The sequence below is a fragment of the Uranotaenia lowii genome, chromosome 2 (assembly GCF_029784155.1).
Source record: "Uranotaenia lowii strain MFRU-FL chromosome 2, ASM2978415v1, whole genome shotgun sequence".
In the NCBI taxonomy this organism is placed as follows: Eukaryota; Metazoa; Arthropoda; class Insecta; order Diptera; family Culicidae; genus Uranotaenia; species Uranotaenia lowii.
The window spans coordinates 380,747,618-380,769,564 of NC_073692.1; the positions used below are offsets into that span (position 1 = coordinate 380,747,618).

Below are 21,947 nucleotides of genomic sequence, written 5' to 3' on the forward strand. Positions count from 1 at the left end.
TACCTCTCAATACTTTAACAACGTAATGACAATACTTATGATTAAAAGTTAGCTTTGAAAATAATACACGAATTGTGTGTTTTTTTTAAATTATCAAAAAATAAAACTGAAGGAATGGGGATAGTCGCTCAGTATGGATGGTGAATTGTAATAATTTTGTTATATGTTTTTTTGTTGGATCCTTGTATTGAATTGAATTAAATTACAATTACGAAATTGTTTTGTTTCATGCTACACAATATGGTTGAAAATCCTTGATATATTTGAAATCAGTTTATCAACTCATTATGGATTTGAAAAAAAATTAGACTTTCAAATGTGAGGCAAAGGAAAAAGAAAAGAATCCAAGAGTTTTCAAAAAGACAATAATGATAGAAAAACAATTTGGAAAAATTTGTGTCTAATTATTACAATATAATTCATATTCATTATAAGTTGCTTTCCGTCTTCAACCATTAAAGTCTTTTTAAAAACTCTTGGCTTCAACAGGGACCAGTGTTAGAGAAAAGAGCTATCAAGAAAGAAATTTGGATGGTTTTGATTTGCCTTCAATATTCTACTCGATCCATTTTTATTGGATTTTTATCAAAAGCCTCATAGAAATAGGAGTTTCCTTAGGAAATGTCTAGGAGCATAGAAGGTGTAGGAAAATCATGATCGCACCATTTACCAAAACGGATCCTGATCTCTACCTTTCACCAACTAACACAACCCCTTCCTTGGGTACTTGAATATGAATTCGCAGACGTATAGACGGTTTCCATAGTTTGTAATACTAACTTTTCTCTGATTCTGACTATTTCAAAAAATTTTTTTTTTTGAGTATGCAGGAGCGAGAGGTTGCTAGTTGAACTTAAAGAGTATCTTACTAACAATCCTTCCATTTTTCTCATTGACTACTAGGACATGGCCGGCGCCGTTATTAATCATTTAAATCATATAAAAAAGGGAGAGCATCAGTTTTGTACAATGAGAACAGCTGCTAATCCCAAGCACTATTCTTTTGGACTTTGTGCAAAACTGATGGCCTTGATTAATCACGGAGTAGCAACCATTGGCGATGTGGAACTTGTTCTACTTAGCCACGCCAGCGATCATGAAATTCGAAATGTATAGTTTGAAAACAAATGTAAAAAACACGAAGTTCCTTTAGAATCAATTTAAAAAAAATATTGTAAATGAAGCATTTCGAGTTCAATGATTTAAGGTGGATATGAGTAGTCAACCAAGCTAAGCTAAGCTATGTAGCTCATTACTATACATGTGTATATGCCTCTGTAAAATTATCATTTGAAGACTTCAACTATTGTTTATAAAATATAAATTTTCGTTCATTTAAAACTTTTCTGATTGTGAATTCTATTTATACATTGCATTGTAACCTACTAGTTAACAAAAATTTTCATAGAATTTAACCCAGCGCATATTTAGCTCTTAAAATTCATTCCGTAGAACTTTTGGTTGTTTGTGTAGTTTTAACATTGAGATTTGTGTAAATTCATTGATGATTTGTATAAAACACACACGTGACACGGTCGTTAAACTTTTCTACAGGTGATACTTCAAATGACACTTCAGGTAGCATTTGTAGTACAACATGCAAATGCACCATCGTCGTATCATCAAGTAATGAATCGTTCAGCGTTCATTGAACTTGTAGGTACAGCCCATTGTTGTCTGTGCTGTCCAACACTTCTAGGTGGGCTCCCGTTCTGGCCAGCCAGTAGTGACAACTATGAATGAGGAAGTTTTTGATGTCTTTACATTTAGTTTTTTTTCATAATTATTTTGCCCCTCCCTATTGGTTCTTTCGAGTAATCACTAATTCATATGGCTCAAACTTGTATATTGGTCAAATTGGAAAAGTGCAGTGGAATCCTAACGGCCCGGAAAAATGTTGACCGTTCTAATGGTTCATTTGCGTGTTGGAGTACGATGAGCGTTTTTGGAATGGGTTCCGGTTTGGAAGTTAGGAGGCATTATTATGCCTTAGCGCGGCCACGTGGGTGAATGCACTTTTTGCATATTTGCTCTAGAACAGGGGTGAGCAACCTTTTGAAGCAACGGGCCACTTTGAATTTGAAATTCTTTCCGCGGGCCGCATTATAATAAAATTAGGTAATAATAGTTTACAGAGCTTTACGCAATTTTTTATAACTACAAATTTTTGACAAAAACAAAACTGGAAAAGGATAAATAAAACGATTTCATGTACTTGCATAAATTTTTTTTTAAATTTTAGATGATTAAGCTAATCGAAATTGAATAGGTTCATCACTCAATTTGATTATTCTTCAATGATTTAATTGTTTTATTGATTTGAAAAGTATACAGAATATGATTTTTTAACAAAAAAACAATTGCTTCCGTTTTACTTATTAATAACGAATTATTTTGAAAGTCTTTCTATGGTTCGTAAAAAGACTTGAACAGTTTTCTAAGAAAATCCCTTTTTTGTTCGAAACGATGCGGTGGTATTTTTTGTCATCACTTCCATTTAAAAGTTTCATGAAGCTTAACCATGGCTGTTTTTTCTGTGCACATTTTCGAAATGTTTTTTTTACAATTTATTTAAAATTTGTCGTCAATTTGTGTACTTTTTGAACACTAATTTAAAATACAAATACTTATTGACTTACGGCGTGTTCGTAAATTGATTTTTTCTATCGAAGTGATTTTTTTATCGATGCTGGCGTTCGTAAATTACAAACAAACGTATGCAAAAGCATTTGGAAAGTGATTTGACATCTACCAAACAAATCGATCGACTGATGCATCACCAAAAAAAAAATCAATTTACGAACGCGCCGTTAATGATCTACTTTCCCAAAGACTGCAAGTAAATTTTAATTCTGAGAAAAAAGTAATGGAAGTTTTCTGTTTGTTTTTTTCCAATCCTGCAAAAAACGGCATTTTTGATGAGATTTCAAAGCTAAATTAATCTAAATTGAATCTTTGGATATTTTTAAACCCGAAAGTCAAATCATTTCGCAGTCTTCAACAAAGTTGTTGAATGAGTTAAAATATTAAATATTCAATATTCAATAACTTTCTTTAATGATGTCAGAAGAAGTTGTAATCTTATTTTTAGTAATTCTATATATTGTAGAATTCAATTTTTGAAAGCGATGTATCCCTGATACTAGAATACTTTGGCAATATCTGTGTGCTTGATTGATTTTTTTTTGTTTCGATTATAGTCGTTTTACCATTTTTATGAAATTCGCGACTTGCTTGATTGAATGAAGGGTAGTAAATTGATTCAAAATCAGCTTTTGGTTTTTAAGTAAGTTTTTATATTTATCATAAGGTTGCCAGATTGCCCGGTTTTATCCAGGTTTGCCCGGATATTTAACACAAAATTTGACAAAAGTCCGGCCCGGCGTTTGCCCGGATTTCATTAAAAAAATCCCGGATCTTACCCGGATTTATCCACTTTATTTTCCAAAACAAAAAAAAAGAAATGTGTTGTAATTTTTTTTTATTTTTTGCATCCAAAACGACATATAAAACTTAAAAATAATAATGAGAAATTTTTTGAAAGACTTAAATACGATTTAAAAACTGCTGTTGAAAAAAAAGATTGTTTTAAAGTTTTTTTTCTTGATTTGTGTCGAGTAATTCCTGGATTTTGACAAAATTTTCCCGAATATATAGCCCGGATTATTGGTCGATATTTTAAAATTAGTTTTTAGATAAAATAGCCCGGATTTGTCCGGCCCGGGTACGTGCTGAAAAAATTCTGGCAACTTTATTTATCAATCCAATCAATCAAAACTAGAAGTGATAGACAAAATTTGTGAAATGTTCTGAATTTAAGACCGTAAAATAAGGTATTGAAACATAGTATGTATGTTGGTAATCCACCATGGGTGCACGGATTCACCGCAGTTTCTGCCAAAGTATGGGTTCACATGCATTCCTTAGATTATTAGGTTCGACAAATCTCCAATGCAGCGCGCCACCATACCCGGACCCCATGGCTTCGTATGAACTGTTATGTGGTGAATGTGCGTGTGTTGATGTAGGTATATTTTGGAAGAACGAATCAATCAGATGGGCTAGTTTACTTACAGGTATTCCGGCATCCGTGTATATATATACCTGGCCAGCTGGCAACTGATTGAACATTCCAATTATATAGTCAGTTATATAATGAAACACATCTTACCTGTCGGCCCGCTTATGGGATTCGAACCCAAAAGTTTTTCTTGCCGATACCGGGAATCGAACCCAGTACGCCTGGCGTACCAATACCAGACTCGCGCCAGCCTATCCACTAGACCACATCGGCGCTTGTAAAATAAGGTATTGAAACATAGGCACCAAAAATGAGGCCCGTTATAAACTTTTAGGGGTGGATTAAAGAATTATAGGTATTGTTTTTGTTGAGGAATTAAATTTCGCTAAGTCATGTCGATTACAAATCTTTAATCGTGCACCCAGTCTTTATTATAAAACTTTTCTTATTTACGGGATTAATCAAGAACACAAACATTTAACTTCATCATACAATTTTAACTTTGCTTAAAATGAAAAATAATGACTAAAGTAACTGAATATTACACCTTTTCAACAAATAATATTGCATCTATGCCTTTGAAAGAATTCAATAAAAAGCTTGAATCTTATTAAAAAGTCAACAATCTCTATGAATATGGGATAAATGCAAATGCAAAGAAGTGACGTGCATATCAAGTTATTTGTAAATCAATTTTTTGCTTTAGTAGGGACTTCTATTTTATGATAATTAACAAACTATCGTAGAAAAAAATCGTGAAATCAATTTAATTTGAGATAAGCTTCGCGGGCCGCACAAATATGTCTCGAGGGCCGCATGCGGCCCGCGGGCCGCGCGTTGCTCATCCCTGCTCTAGAACGTTGGTCATTGGGTAATATTTCATACGGCAAAGTTTGCTTTCCTAATAAACCGGTTGGACAATAAAAGCCTATTTTCCTCTTATTTGATTTGTAAATTCTAAGTTCAGTAGACCATTTGAGTCCATTTTGTCTACAATCAATACTATTGGTTGCAAACATTTTTAGCGAAAGGTTATTGAAAAGTAATATTTATCTGGTGACAAACTCTATCAAATTAGTCATGACCCGGCTTCAAAACTTTCCAGACGGCTGGAATCTACAACGAAATCGACCGTATCGCCGCCGTCCAGAATCACGATTGTGGTGCTGGCTGTGAATTATTATGCAATTTCTCACACGTAACCCATTTGCCACCGATAATATACGCCTAGACGCAAATTTCATCCATACCTCAAGATTTGGCTGGTTGCCTGTGGACGGTTTTTTTTTTTGCTGGACTCTGTGTGTAGGTTTTGAACATGTGGTTTAAAAGTTAAAACTTGTGCTAAGGAAAAAAACTAATCCTAGGTTTTTACGACTTCAGAGGTTAAACTACGACATCCCATTACTCTTGTCAGAACCGTATCACCGATCGATCTCTTGCTGCCGGTTAAAGGTTAAACTAAATTACCACTTCATTTAACTTCGTATGGACGCTATTTTGTCAAAAGTCACCGCATCTCGCTTATGTGTGGCGCAAGAAACGATTTGAAACATTTTAACGCAAAAAACACATGCCAGACCCCACATTGCATAACGTTTGGCTTCGTTTTTTATTTTCCTTTTTTTTCTTTCTGCAACCCTAAAGAAGTCATCCCCTTGATTGAAGAGCGCGTGCTCAACAAGTCAACCCCGACCGAATGTGCGCAAAATAGGGTGGTCTAACCGGTTTTACCGAAACCGGTAAAACCGGTAAAACCGTCCATTTTCCAATACCGGAAATACCAACTTTTGGGACGGTAAAAAACCGGGATTTCCGGTAAATTTTTCATCAACTTTTCATCATCTTTTCATCAACGGCACTGTAACAAAATTGACACAGCTAAATTTTTTTTTTTACCAAATATGTATGAGTACAAATACTTATATTGTGTTCAATCAGTTTCAAACTCTAAGCTCAATAAACCTTGCTACAAGGTTTAAGTATGTGAGATATGATTGTTGCTAAAACTTGCCGATGTACTTTTTGAATTAAAGCTAGAGTGGCGTTTAAAAAAGCATTGACAAGCTGCCATCTCTCACTCAGATGAAATATTTTCAAGAAACTTTACACATTTCAGTTCAGCTATTGAACTAACGCTTCACAACATTTCAAGACTGTACAACTGAACAATGACTGAAAAAAGAAACAGCTACAAGAAATTTAAGATTGCTTGATTATATTATATCACAGTAGTTTTCATTGAAAAACTGGAATTTGGTCAAAAGATGCGAACATGTTTTATCTATAAACAGGCCAAGTTTTTCAAAATCGTTCTAAATTTGCAACAGTATTATAGCAACAAAGAGCGTATGGATCAGATTCAAACAACTATATATTTATTGCTGAACTTTGACTGGTTTTTTAAAAGATTTTATTTTCTTTGTTTTGTTTGTTTTAATTTTGGAAAGGCAAACATAATGCTATCACGACCTAGGTTGCGAGGAAAACATCCGTATTTAAGACAACAATAATCTGTAATTTTGTGAGTCAACCAAAAACTTTGTGACAGTATTTGAGTTTTGTTTGGTAATTGATTAAGTCATTTTTCAACGGAAAATCTTTTTGTATATCAAATTTCGTATCATTTTCATGAAAGACTATAAAAACTTTTACTAAATCTGTAAAATGTATTCTTCAATACTGTTCTACTGAGTTTAGGATAAAAAATCTTCGCAAACTATATGAAACTCCTATTATTTCTGCATCCTCAATGTGAAATTAAAATAATAAAATGACGATGATAAATATCATGATTATCATGAGGATAATGATAGATTTATTACAAAGTGATGCAAATACTTTTCAATTGAAAATGTTGCAAAATCTATTGCGTTATAAATTCTACGTATTTTATGCCATTACTACTGAAATTAGACGAAACTTTTCATGAATTCGATATACTTTGAAAAATACCGGTTTTACCGGTTTTATCGGTTTTGAAAATTCCAAATACCGAAATACCGGATTTGAAAAAAACCGGTAAATCCGACCACCCTAGCGCAAAATTGCGATAAATAATCGTGATGCCGGAGAAAAACCTGGTGACGACCACACCTTTCCTAACCTCACAAATAGCCCAATGCAGGCAGACAGCAATGCCACAAATAACCGCAACATTCAGCTAAGTATTCCTAGAGGAGGGATTGCGCATACTTAAAGTCCTGAATAGCGACAAAAAGCTACACGCAGCAGGCAGCAGTTGCTAAAAGTGTTAAAGAAGTCGATAAAAATTATTCGTCCAGTACCCACTCTCCGATAGACAACCCACTTGATGGGGATCTCTCTACTAGCTATACGGCTTTTGCCTTCAGGTCCTCCAAGTTGGTTAATCGTGGGTTGAAGTCCGTTTCTTATGGAGAGTTTTTATTTCCACCGAAGACATGGGAGTGCAATTTTCGATTTATGGCTTGATTCGCTTACCGGTGGCAAATTGCTTTATGCAATGGTTAGGGAAGAGTACATTCCTATTATCTTTTGAAAATCTTTGAATTATTAAAATCAGAAACCGGGTCCACACAATTTATTTAGCAGAGCCAACATAAAGAATTTTGTAGTTTTGCGCAGGAATCCGAGAACGTCGTCGGATTGTGGTGCTCACATCGATTTTTGTCATTTTCGTTATTTAATTTTTTTTTGAAATATTTGTCATTTTGCCATCCTGACATTTATATTTTTTTTGTCATTTTGCTATTCTGACATTCTATCACTTTTGTCATTTTGTTATTTTGTTATTTTAGTGATTTTTGCGATTATTATCGTTCTGGTCCTTTTTCAGAATTTGTAATTTTAAATTTGATGTTTATCTTAATTGAAATTTTTGTAGTTCATAGTACCGCCATGGGGGTGATAATGTGTCAAATAATGGTGTTTTTGAATTATTTTTCCAATAACTCCCGTTATTCAACTCACATAAGAAAAGTTTTTTTTTGTTTATTTGAAACACTTTACCATCTTTGCGGCATTCGTGTCTTACATAAGAAAAGTGAAAATGCAGAAATGTTCGCAGATAGTAAGAGTGTAAGTGTGCAAAGTATTGTTGAAAAAACATTGATTTTTGAAAAAGCTATGGTCATATGAAAATTGACCCATAGTCAGTTGCTTACGATAATTAAGATTGTGACTTTCTGTCGGCCGATAGGCCCTTTAGAATCGGTAATCTCCCTCCATTTTCCTCTTTTCACGCAAACACACGACGTCTAAGTTGACTTTTTTTTTTTAATGAGCAGGTTGACGAAAAACGAAAAATGTACTGATAACTTTTTTTTTTGTTCGTTAGGTAGTACTTTCGTTTATACGTATATTTTCGATAATCCATAAAAAATCCGTAGGAAATGCTAAAAATCCGTACATTTCGAACATCAATCCATAGATCAATAGAAGTGCTCAAAAGCCGTAGATCTGACAACGCTGGTCGTCAGTCAACTTACGATCTTCAGCGCTAGTGGGTGCATGTCTCTCCTTCAGTCGATAGGAACGGAAATAAGCTTTTCACAATGTCTTCATGAATTTTCATTGGATCGGGAGAACCAACAAGAAAAGTGTTCTGAAGGTTTACTTTATGTATTTTCGTTGGATCGGAAGAACCAACAAAAAAAATGTTTCGAAGGTTCACTTTAGGTATTTTCGTTGGATCGGAAAGACCAACAAGAAGAGTTTTCTGAAAGTTCACTGTATGAATTTTGTTGGATCGGGAGGACCAACATGAAAAGTGTTTTGAAGGTTCATTTTATGAATTTTGTTGGATCGGGAGGACCAACATCAAGAGTGTTCTGAAGCTTCACTTAATGTATTTTCGGTGAATCGGAAGAACCAACAAGAAAAATATTTCGAAGGTTCATTTCCGGAATTTTCGTTGGATCGGGAGGACCAACAAGAAAATGTTCTGAAGGTTCACTTAATGTATTTTCTTTGGAGCGGAAGAACCAATAAGAAAAATGTTTCGAAGGTTCACTTTAGGTATTTTCGTTGGATCGGAAAGACCAACAAGAAGAGTTTTCTGAAAATTCACTGCATGAATTTTGTTGGATCGGGAGGACCAACATGAAAAGTGTTCTGAAGGTTCATTTTATGAATTTTGTTGGATCGGGACGACCAACATGAAGAGTGTTCTCAAGGTTCACTTAATGTTATTCGGTGGATCGGAAGAACCAACAAGAAAAATATTTCGAAGGTTCACTTCCGGAATTTTCGTTGGATCGGGAGGACCAACAAGAAAGTGTTCTGAAGGTTCACTTGAAGAATTTTCGTCGGATTGGAAGAACCAACAAGAAAAATGTTTCGACGGTTAACTTTAGGAATTTTCATAGGATCAAGAGGACCAATAAGAAATTGTTGGATCGGGAGAACCAATAAGAAAAGTGTTGTGGAGGTCTACTTTATGAATTTTCGTTGGATCGGGAGAACCAATAAGAAAAGTGTTCTAAAGATTCACTTTAGGAATTTTTGTTGGATCGGGAGGACTACCATGAAGAGTGTTCTGAAGGTTGACTTAATGTATTTTCGTTGAATCAGGAGAACCAACAAGAAAAATGTTTCGAAGGTTCAGTTTGGGAATTTTCATTGGATCGGAAGAATGGTGGTTTATAAAATTTGAGTGAATTTTTAGCCTGGTTGCACAAACACAAATGTAATCTTCGGATTTTCATTTGTTTTTCGAAAATAAGAACCGATGGTGTTTTAATACTCACAAAATTTGCGGGGCGATGAGCTCCGAAACACAGCAAAGGAGGCAAGGAATGAAAAAAAAAATGAAAACAACTGCTTTAGAAGCTTCTACATTTGGACATTCGTCTGAATTTTTTATTTCAAGTCGAAGAACTGCTCTAGAATATGCAATGTCAGTCGCCGCACCCCATTTCTCGTTTGTAAAATTTTGTTAATAGGACCTGCGAACTGTTACCACAAAAGGGAAATACGTCATCGTGAATCGACCCATCACAAGCACGCAAACTTTGGATTTTTTATGCATTGAAATGTGTAGAAATCATCATCTGTATCAGGAGGACCATCAAATTCTGTTTAAAGCTGGATGTCTACCCTACTTCAACTTGTCTCTATGAAGTAAAGTATGTTGCTATGTTTTTTCAATTTAAGTTGTTTTCTGCCGAATAAAAAAAAGTCCCAGGTATCCCAAGGTGTCAGATCGGAACACAAAGCTTCGGTGAAAACGAGCTTAAGAGTTGACGCCAGAAGCTTTTGAAGATAAAATTTTTCTCTGAGGTCACTTAGGCCTTACCGATAGCGTTTATTCATGTTGGTCATTCATCTTTCCTCATATGGGGCAAGGCTGCAAATGAAGATTTTTTTACTTGTGATCGTTTTCTTGTACTCTCTTACGGTTATTCAAAATCTTGGTAGGAAGGAAATCAAATCCCTTCGAAAGAAAATGAAGCGAGCACCAAAATCATCAAAGCAAGTATGTTCATGCTCATTGCTCACACACTCAGGCAAATTTTTATTACAATTTTCATAAGATGCTTCTTATGAACCGCTATTTAGAGTTAAAATTGTTTTTCATAAGAGTCTTATGAAATTCTTCTAATTCTTATACGGAGTTCTTATAAAAAAAGAAGAAACGGCATTGTGAAAAAAGGATGAACACATTCATTCCATCAGTCATGTATTTCGTCGTCGTTAGAAGCACTAAACATTTGTAATCTAACTGCTTTTACTGAATACTTTGATGTGATATTTTTCTTCCAAATGGTAAATTCGAATTGAAATTTATTTTTAGTTGAAAAAATTTGTAAACTCAATAGGAACATTTTATGTTTGCCCAAACTTTTTTATGGACCGTTTTCTTCAAGTTTTTGTCGAATTTTGTAAGTAATCCATGGGGAAAGTCATGTTATAAGTCATTTTTGTTACTTTCATCATTTTTGTAGTTTTTGCAATTTTCGTCATTTTGTAATACTTATATGTTAATTTTGCAATTTTGTTATTTTGTAATGTTTGTTATTTTGTAATTTTCATCATATCAGTAATTTTAGCAATTTGCGTTATATAAATTTTTTTCTAATTTTTGTTCGCTTTGTTATTTTATTTTTTGTAATTTTAGTAGTTTTTCTTTCATTTACGTTATTTTTGTGATTTTTTTTTTTATTTTTGTCATATTTTCATTCCTTAATGAAACAAATTGGGGACTAAATACGAGAATTCTCGTTTTTAAGCTTTTCGCGAATGTGCGTCTCTAAAAACCAGTTCAAATGTTAAAAATTTGATAATAAAACTCTATTCTGAAAAAATGAACACAATGCTTTCGGAAGCTTAATGATACAAATTTGTGAAATTTGGTTCAGTGAGTTTTAAGATATCGAATGCCGAATTTTGATGTTTCTAGGCTTACATTTCTTCGCGTTCCTCACTGTTTTATTCAGATTGAGCTGAATTTTCGCACAGATTTTTTTTTATCATGATCGATAGTACGGTCAAAATTTGGTCAATGGAAAACGCGTGTAAATCGGTGAAATCGTTTATTTAAAAAATCAAATTAAATTTCTTTTTCAAGTTTAATTAGTATAAAATTCAGGAAAAATATTCAGTTAGGCTTCCGCTTTTCCAAATCCGAATTGCCGGGCCTCACACTTAACCCCTGCCATCAGATTTTGTACAGCCACTCTGTCCACCTTCTTTGCCGTAGAAAGCCAGTTTGCCTTGAACTGCTGGTAGTCCTCAGCAGTTTTTTTGGTCTTCTTTAGGCTCCGCTTGACAATAGCCCAGTATTTCTCAATCGGGCGGAGCTCTGGCGTGTTGGGAGGGTTCTTGTTCTTGTGAACCACCTGCACGTTGTTGGCGGCGTACCACTCCATGGCCTTTTTACCGTAATGGAAAGATACCAAATCCGGCCAAAACAGTACGGAACAACCGTGTTTCTTCAGGAAAGGCAGCAGACGATTATTCAAACACTCTTTCACGTAAATTTCTTGGTTGACAGTCCCGGAAGCTATGAAAATACTGCTTTTCAAGCCACAGGTACAGATGGCTTGCCAAACCAGATATTTCTTCGCGAACTTTGACAGTTTCATGTGCTTGAAAGTATCTACTACCTTTCCCCTTCCTTTTGCCGTATAAAACTCTTGTCCCGGAAGCTGCTTGTAGGCTTTGAAGTAGGTTTCGTCGTCCAATACCACGCAGTCAAACAGCCTCCGGGATCGCGCTTTGGCCGTCGTATTTAGTTTATCATCGCAATTTGGAGTCACTGCCTTCTTGTAAGTCGATAGTCCGGCTCGTTTTTTGGCTCGATGCACGGTTGTAGACGATACACCCAGCTTGTTTGCAGCATCTCGGAAAGAGGTTAGGGTTTCGCTTGAAACTACCGGCAACTCACTTTGTCGTCTCAGCGGCTTCCAGTTTTCGATTTCCCCCCGATCCAGACTTCCTGGCTGTCGACATACGTTCCCCAAACACTTTAATTACATTTGTAACGGTTGATTTGGCAACTTTTAGCGATTTTGCCAGCTTTGCGTGCGAGTAGCTCGAATTTTCGCGATGCGCGAGCGAAATTCTGATACGCTGCTCTTCTTCCTTGGACGGCATTTTGACAACTGAAGAGTGAATTCCAAAATCAAAATAGGAGCAACATTCTACACACACACACATTCAAAATGAGGGTGTTCAAGTTTTTTAAGTGCAAAATTTAAAGAAATACGTCAAGTTGATTTTGACCAAATTTTGACCGTATCACCCTTTACTAGAATCTTTAATAAGAAAATAACAAATCGTAAAAAAACAATGACATTATCAAATATGAATTGGATTTCAGGTTAACATACATATAGTGCAAAGTGCAAAAAAAAAGTTTCAGATCGTTCTCACGTGATCATTTTGCTCGCATGAACGCCTTCCATGACCATTATTATCTCGACAGTTCTGAAGGGAAAAATAGTAACTTAATTATGAATGATATTCATACATTGACACAATCACTCGCTCGCCCGGACTGGTTGATCGAAAACGGGCGAAGGGATTTAATTAAATAAACGAGCAGAAAAAAGGTGATCGTGTTCCCCGTTCAGAGGTGCAACAGCCCGGAAATAGTTGACCATTTGCTACTGTCGCGGTTGTCGGCAGACTGCGCTGTGTGACCGGGTAACTGCATTTAACAATTGCAAGGTCATTATCAAGTTCAACGCGCACACAATTGCCTTCTCATTCACGCCACTTCGCTACCAACTTCGTCTCCACCTTCCTAAATATCTACTTGTGTCTACTGCACAGACCCGGTCTATCCGGCCAATCAGTCTTGCGCTGCGTAGAGTGAATCGGGTTTGCGTAGAACGTTGCGCTACCTCATAGAATGTACCTGAGGTACTCACATTTAGAGAGTTCCCAGAGCTTTTCTGTTTAGATACCTACTACCCCGATGCCGGTTTCTGAACTCTATCGATACTTGAAAAATACCTACCATGTGACTGGCCGATTAATGGGCAGCGTGTGCCTGTAATTGAGGCCAATTATTGTCAATTACTACTAAACAACACTAGATGTGTCTTACCGTTTATAACAAGATCGCTTCTATTTTTAATGCTGTACTATTCGTATGTATTCGAAAGCCCAAAACTTGATTTTTTAACGTATTAATCCTGAGTTTGAAACTTAAAGAAATTCTGGCTTTACAAAAAATCAAAAATTAGAGTAAAATAGTGAACAGTGGTGGGACTTTAACTTTGACAGGTATCCTTTTATCAGTGAGTTTGATGACTGTCCATTTTCTTTTAAGGAACAACCTTTTACACAACAAAATTTTTGACTTCTCCGAAGTTATTCAATTTGTCTTCCGTTGTCACCCCACCCTTCGAAATTTCCAAAAAACCCGAAGGGACGAATAAATAAAATTGGAAGTATTTTATGTAAATTTAAAAAAAAATCAAATGTTCGAAAGATTACAAGACCAAATATTTACAAAAATGTTTAAACAGTGCTCACAAAAGCAGTTCACAAAAAGCACAAAAAAGTGCATTTTCATTAATGGGATACCGCAATTGAATAAATCTTTAATAATATAACTAACTATAATTTTTATTCCAGTACAATAAACAGCTCAAACATTCCGTTGATTCCATACTAAACCTTCAAATTTGTTGATTTGGTAAACAGAAAACAGACGTGTTTTCAATGGCAAGAATAACACTGGTTTTTGGAACTCAATGCAGCGCTAACCAGTTATATAGAATCTATTATCAAAAAATGTTAAAAATTCTACTGGAAGACCTGAAAATTGATTCTAGTTGCATTTTAAGAGATTTCTGATTTTATCAATAATTTTCACCTTTTTGTTTACATTTTTTTTTCTTACAAGAAAACGTTAAAGATTCTTCTGGCATCTCTAATCGAGCAATACCTATTTGATAATGTTTAGGCTCAAGCATAATTCTTTCAATTGCAAAACATTCAATTAATTCTCAGTCTAGAAAATTCAATGATATTTTTAAAAAAATCGACAGATTTCACATTAATTTAAACGACACAATTGACGAAAATGACAAAACTGTTAAAACATATCTAATTTACATAATCGTAAAATTGGACAAAATTGGCGAAATTAACACATTAGAGACCGTGAAGAAATCTAAGCCACGAAACACCCATATTCAGTATTCTATATCTCAGAGATCAATGGACCGAATCTCAAAAATTTAGTATCTTTGAGTTACTGAAAAATTGTGTTTAATTCAGTTGTAAAATAAATAAATATTTGATTCGTAACATTGGAGTTAAGCTTCGTGGAGAAGCACTCTGGCGGCAAGCGAAAACATGAGATATCTCGTACTTCCGCAATGTGTTAACAAAAATAATTTCAAAATGGACTAAAAAATTGTCATAAATATAAAAAAATGACAAAACCGACAAAATTGACAAAACGAGAAATTTGTCAAATTTGATAAAAATGTCATAAATCACAAAAATGATAAAAATTACAAAAATGATAAATATTTCAAACTGGGCAAAATTGACAAAAATGACAATAATGACAAAAATGACAAAAATGACAAAAATGACAAAAATGACAAAAATGATAAAAATGACAATATTGACAAAATGACAAAATTGACAAAATGACAAAATTGACAAAATGACAAAATTGACTAAAATACCAAAATGGCTAATTTGACAAACTTGATAAAAATGTCAAAAATAACAAACACCAGAAAAATGTAATAAAAAAAAAATGACAAAATTGACAAAATTGACACAATTGACTAAATTGACAAAATTGACAAAATAGACAGAATTGACAGAATTGACATAATGACAAAATTGACTAAAATACCAATATGAAAATTTGACAAACTTGATAAAAATATAAAAAACAACAAACATCACATAAATGAAAAAAAAAAAGCAAAATTGACAAAATTGACAAAATTGGCAAAATTGACAAAATTAACAAAATTGACAAAATTGAAACAATTGACAAACTTGATTAGAATGTCAAAAATAACAAACATCACGAAAATTTAAAAAAAAAAACAAAATTGACATAATTGACGAAATTCACAAAATTGACAAAATTGATGTCAAATGTCAAAATGTCAAAAATTACAAAAATTGCAAAAATGTCAAAAATTACAAAAAATTAGAAAAATGACAAAAATTACAAAAATTACAAAAATTTACTAAAATGACAAAAATTTACTAAAACGACACAAATTACAAAAATTACTAAAATGACAAAAAATACAAAAATTACAAAAATTACAAAAATTACAAAAATTACAAAAATTACAAAAATTACAAAAATAACAAAAATTAAAAAAATTACAAAAATTACAAAAATTACAAAAATTACAAAAATTACAAAAATTACAAAAATTAAAAATTACAAAATTTACCAAAAATTACAAAAATTACAAAAATTACAAAAATTACAAAAATTACAAAAATTACAAAAATTACAAAAATTACAAAAATTACAAAAATTACAAAAATTACAAAAATTGCAAAAATTACAAAAATTACATTAATTACAAAAATTACAAAAATTACAAAAATTACAAAAATTACAAAAATTACAAAAATTACAAAAATTACAAAAATTACAAAAATTACAAAAATTACAAAAATTACAAAAATTACAAAAATTACAAAAATTACAAAAATTACAAAAATTACAAAAATTACAAAAATTACAAAAATTACAAAAATTACAAAAATTACAAAAATTACAAAAATTACAAAAATAACAAAAATTACAAAAATAACAAAAATTACAAAAATTACAAAAATGACAAAAATGACAAAAATGACAAAAATGACAAAAATGACAAAAATGACAAAAAGGTCAAAAATGACAAAAATGACAAAAATGACAAAAATGACAAAAATGACAAAAATGACAAAAATGACAAAAATGTCAAAAATGACAAAAATGACAAAAATGACAAAAATGACAAAAATGACAAAAATGACAAAAATGACAAAAATGACAAAAATGACAAAAATGACAAAAATGACAAAAATGACAAAAATGACAAAAATGACAAAAATGACAAAAATGACAAAAATGACAAAAATGACAAAAATGACAAAAATGACAAAAATGACAAAAATGACAAAAATGACAAAAATGACAAAAATGACAAAAATGACAAAAATGACAAAAATGACAAAAATGACAAAAATGACAAAAATGACAAAAATGACAAAAATGACAAAAATGACAAAAATGACAAAAATGACAAAAATGACAAAAATGACAAAAATGACAAAAATGACAAAAATGACAAAAATGACAAAAATGACAAAAATGACAAAAATGACAAAAATGACAAAAATGACAAAAATGACAAAAATGACTAAAATGACAAAAATGACAAAAATGACAAAAATGACAAAAATGACAAAAATGACAAAAATGACAAAAATGACAAAAATTACAAAATTTACAAAAATTACAAAAATTACAAAAATTACAAAAATTACAAAAATTACAAAAATTACAAAAATTACAAAAATTACAAAAATTACAAAAATTACAAAAATTACAAAAATTACAAAAATTACAAAAATGACAAAAATTACAAAAATTACAAAAATGACAAAAATGACAAAAATGACAAAAATGACAAAAATGACAAAAATGACAAAAATGACAAAAATGACAAAAATGACAAAAATGACAAAAATGACTAAAATGACTAAAATGACAAAAATGACAAAAATGACAAAAATGACAAAAATGACAAAAATGACAAAAATGACAAAAATGACAAAAATGACAAAAATGACAAAAATTACAAAATTTACAAAAATTACAAAAATTACAAAAATTACAAAAATTACAAAAATTACAAAAATTACAAAAATTACAAAAATTACAAAAATTACAAAAATTACAAAAATTACAAAAATTACAAAAATGACAAAAATTACAAAAATTACAAAAATAACAAAAATTTCAAAAATGACAAAATTCACTTTATGTCATTGCAATTATGTTTATTATGTTTATTTTATCAATTTTGCCAATTCTATTTTTGTTTTTGTTGTTTTTTTTTTTTCAAATTAGTTAATTTAAGCAATGTTGTCAATTTTGTCAGTTTTGTCCCTTCTTTTTTTTTAATATTGTTAATGTTTTCTGTTTGATAGTTTTAAACATTTTTTTTTTGCATTTCGTCAATTTGTCTTTTTTTTTGTCAATTTTTCAATTTGTTCAATTCTGTCATTTTAGTCTTCTACGTCAATTTAGTAATTTTTGTCATTGATTTTAAATTTTTCAATTTGTTAAATGTTATCAGTTCTGTGAAATTTGTCATTTTTCATCTTCTTTTTAGCATTTATGTCATTTTAGTTATTTTTGTCACTTTTATTATTTTTATTCAAATTTTGTAATTTTTTTTCAATTTGCCAACTATACACATTGTTTTGCATTTTGTTTATTGGTCCTTTTTCATTTTTGTCAAATTTGTTAATTTGTTCAATTCTGTCAATGTAGTCTTTTTTGTCAATTTCGTAATTTTTGTCTTTGATGTTAATTTTTTCAATTTGGTAATTTCATCAGTTCTGTGAAATTTGTCATTTTTTATCTTATTTTTATCCTTTTTGTCATTTTTGTCATTTTAGTCACTTTCATTTTTTTCAATTTGATAATTTTAAATATTTTTTTCGCATTTTGTCAATTTGTCCATTTTTCATTTTGTCAATTTTTTTTCAGTTTGTTCTATTCTGTCAATGTCGTCATTTTTGCCGTTGATGTTTAATTTTTCAATTTGTTAAATTTTATCATTTCTGTAAAATTCGTTATTTTTATTTTTTTTTCCTTTTTGTCAATTTGTTCATTTCGATCAATTTTATCATATTTCTAAAATTTGTAATTTATTATCTAATTTTTATCTTTTTCGTTATTTTTGTCAGTTTTATTATTATTTTTAAAATTATGTTATTTTTTCAATCGGATAATTGTTAAACATTTTTTTGCATTCTGTCAATTTTGTGCTTTTTTTTATTGTTGTCAATTTTGTCCATTTGCTTAATTCTGTCAATGTCGTCAATTTCGCCAGTTTTGTCATTGATGTTAAATTTTTCAATTTGATTAATTTTACCATTTCTGTAAAATTTGTAGCTTTTATCATTTTTGTCAATTTTGTAAAGTTTTCGAATTTTATCAGTTTTGCTTATTTTGTTAACTTTTGTTGTTTTGTTTTAAATTTTCTCAAATCTGTCAATTTTAATAAAATTTCATGCAGTTTACATGAAAGATAAAATTGAAAAAAAAAAATTTAAATTGACAAAATTGTCAATAATATCTGAATTGGCAAAAATTACTAAATTGATAACTGAACTAAACTGACAAAAATGCCAAAACGGCGATTCAACATGACAAATTTTTCAAATGTGTCCTAATTAGGCTGGAACAAATATCAATTTCTTCTTTTGTCATCCTACACCCCCCCCCCTCCCCCCCTTCGAAATTTCCAAAAAACCCGAAGGGGGACATAAATAAAGTTTGAAGTAATTTACGTAAATTTCGATAAAAAATTCCAATATCTGAAAGATTACAAGATAAAAAAACAAAATTAAGAAGATGGAAGTTATTTCAGCTTTTGTACTCTTGGTTTGATTGAATTTTTTGATAAAAAAATTACTTGATTTATAAGTTGTGTGCAACGATATAGTATGCAATTTGGTTGCATACAAACTTCCGTGCAAATTATACCAATTTATTTGTTTTTCGCATTATTTTTTATTGTCCCCCCCTCGCAATGTTCTAACTCCGAGTGACAAAAGAAGAATTTGAAATTTGTTCCGGCCTTATCAAAATTTTAAAAATCAATAGTTAGTTCGACCGATCATTGGACCCTACGTTACGTTACGTTACGTTACGTTACAATTACGTTTTCAATATTCACATACTCTTCACTTCAGAGGTCAATCCGGACAAACATTAAACTATTTGAAATACATGGTTGGGTATCCCTTTTCATTTTTTTTTTAATTATAATTTTTACCATATGCTGTACCTCCAGAAAGAGTTTCTTTGAGATTATACTAATTCAAAATAAAATTGCATACAAACGGGATCACAAGGAAATTCCAAGATCCTCTTTCAATCTCTTATGAAACCTAAACTTGGCCCAGTATCCTGCTGTAAAACTTTAAATGTTACTTGGGCAGTAATTTAAAAATCTCCAATGCAAATCCATTTATTTATATCAAAATAATGATAATTTTCTAATATTCTTTATCCTATATACAATTTTGATTTTCTACGTTAGAAAATTCTGCTATCATAAATTGATGATTCAGAATTAAGAAAACTATCATTTGTTTACGATTATGTATAGTATGTATCCACATATAATTAACAGACAGTAAAAAAGCCAACAATCCACTGTTTGTATCGAGTTTCAAATTGTTCAATTTTAAAGCTGCTTTTGGGATTTTATCAAATTCATGACCATTATTATCTATAAATTTATTACAACAAGGTTTTGGTGTAACATTCTTCGAAATTTTTGAAATTTTTTTCATGACATGATATTAAATTTAGAACTTCCGACATTTGCTCATTTTGAATTGGGTCCATTTAATGTATGTATGTATGTATGTAAATTAAATTTTGTTAATCCTCTTAAATAAGTTTTTATTTTTGTTTTTAAATTAAGTTTGTTGTTTGATAATTCAATCATTTTCTGAGAATGATTGAAAAAATACTTTTAAAACATATTCGTCACTAACCTGTTCACGGGTATGAGTTCTTCGACGATTCCGCTCTCTTTCAGCAACAATAACACTGCCAAAACAAAAAAAAACCGACCACAACAAGTCAGTCACTCGGTATCGAATCACTTAGCTTTTGCAATGACCAGGCACTTCGGGACACAAACACTATTTTATCACTGCAAAAGAGGGTTGGGGGGTTGGAGTAAGAAAAAAAAAACGGAATTAATTAAACTACCGCGCTCATCATCATCATCTTTGGAGAGGAATACAGCAACAACAATAACAACAAACAGAGTTAGCCTTCGCGAATATCTGTAAGCATTTTGTTCTAGCTCTAGGTACTCTAGCTCTCTGCAAGTGTTATTGCCGTTGAATCACTTTGAAGTTTTACAACAACATTCCTCAGAGAGTTTTTTTTCCCTCTGTAGAACCGGATCCTTCAAAAGGAGTTTGTGTGGGCGTGGTTGATGCTTGAAATCCTTTCTAATATTTATCTCAGCTTAGTTGAGATGGTTTTTTTTTGCAATCTGGAGTTACTACTGAAGTCCTGTTCAGGTTCAGCCTCAGGAATGATACGGATTTTGGGTTGGTTTAGCAATTATTGATCTTGTATAAGTAGTTTCTAGGAATAAATTTAACATACTCTAAAACATTTTTTTTACGATCCCATGGTCTTGTTTTGGTTCTAGATAAAACCTCTAATGAACGAATATCACAAAACAAACTGCGACCTTCAACTGATCGTGGCTAGAAGCCATACATTGGACCTCAATTGTTGTTGATCAAGATCACATCATTCCCATGAAGCTCACATCCGTTGGTTTGAGTTATTTTGCTATACATCAACTAGGTAGTTGAGATAACTCATCGATCAACACGGTACAGCAGCATTAATTAGGTTTATGACACTTCACCGAGCCGACCCTTCAAAACACAACGGCCAAACATGGCGTCATCTCCAATGACTCCGCGAAGCTCGTTTTGGGTACAGTAACGAAACTTTTGAACTCCACACCGTGTTCTGGAGTGCCTTTGTTGTTTCCTATCTTCGAAGTTACATCTCTCGAAGGCCGTCGTTGTGTTGTTCGATGCCAGGGCTCTTATTTTGGACCAATTCGGGGGGCTGCTGGCTTGGGCTCACCAAAACTGACGAAGCCAAATTTTGCAATACACAAACACACACTTCCACCCCTCGCATCACTATTGGCTGGAAGCCCAAAAAACTACATCAAATGATCAGGTAGTTACATCCACCTGCATTAGCCAGATCCCCAAAGTTCGGTAGCATCTTAAGACTCCAAAAAAAAAAAAAAAACAAACACTCACACACACGCCCATCCAGGTGCATCAGAAGGTGTGCACTTTTTGTTGTCTATTACCCAAAGAATGTCACGAGAAGTGTGGTGACATCGAATGTGCACGCGTTAATAGCACCAGCAGGGTGTAGGTTACAGGGTGGCTACTCAAAACATAACAACCCCTAGCCTAGACATACTGAAAGAGATTGGTTACCTTCACAAGGTGGAAAAACTGAACACACTAACTCAACAACAACAACAACACCAGCAGTCGTTAAAAACAGAAGGCGCGTACACACGCGAAGATCGGGTTCGGGGAAAAAAACGCTTCCACCCACTGGCACAGCTCGCGATCGACTGAAGCGTCCGGTGAGTTCTCGTCGACGCGGTTGCACAAAAGTCGCTAGGGGGGCAATACAGAAACG

At 32.4% G+C, this 21,947-nt stretch overlaps 1 protein-coding gene across 4 annotated transcripts in view; it reads right to left on the bottom strand.

The window, feature by feature from the left end:
• Nucleotides 1-21,893, bottom strand: part of LOC129748696 (tetraspanin-11-like) — a 57,362-nt gene extending 35,469 nt beyond the window's left edge. Inside the window, exons 1-2 of one of the 4 annotated variants that reach the window (XM_055743375.1) lie at nt 21,737-21,893; nt 20,240-20,400 (exon numbers count right to left, since the gene is read on the bottom strand). The gene's annotated coding sequence lies outside the window, so the exon portion shown is untranslated. Of the gene's footprint in view, nt 1-20,239; nt 20,401-20,867; nt 20,888-21,550; nt 21,570-21,736 lie in introns of those variants that run through there. The other 3 variants (XM_055743377.1, XM_055743376.1, XM_055743378.1) reach the window with 3 other exon arrangements.
• Between the last annotated feature and the right edge of the window lie 54 nt (nt 21,894-21,947).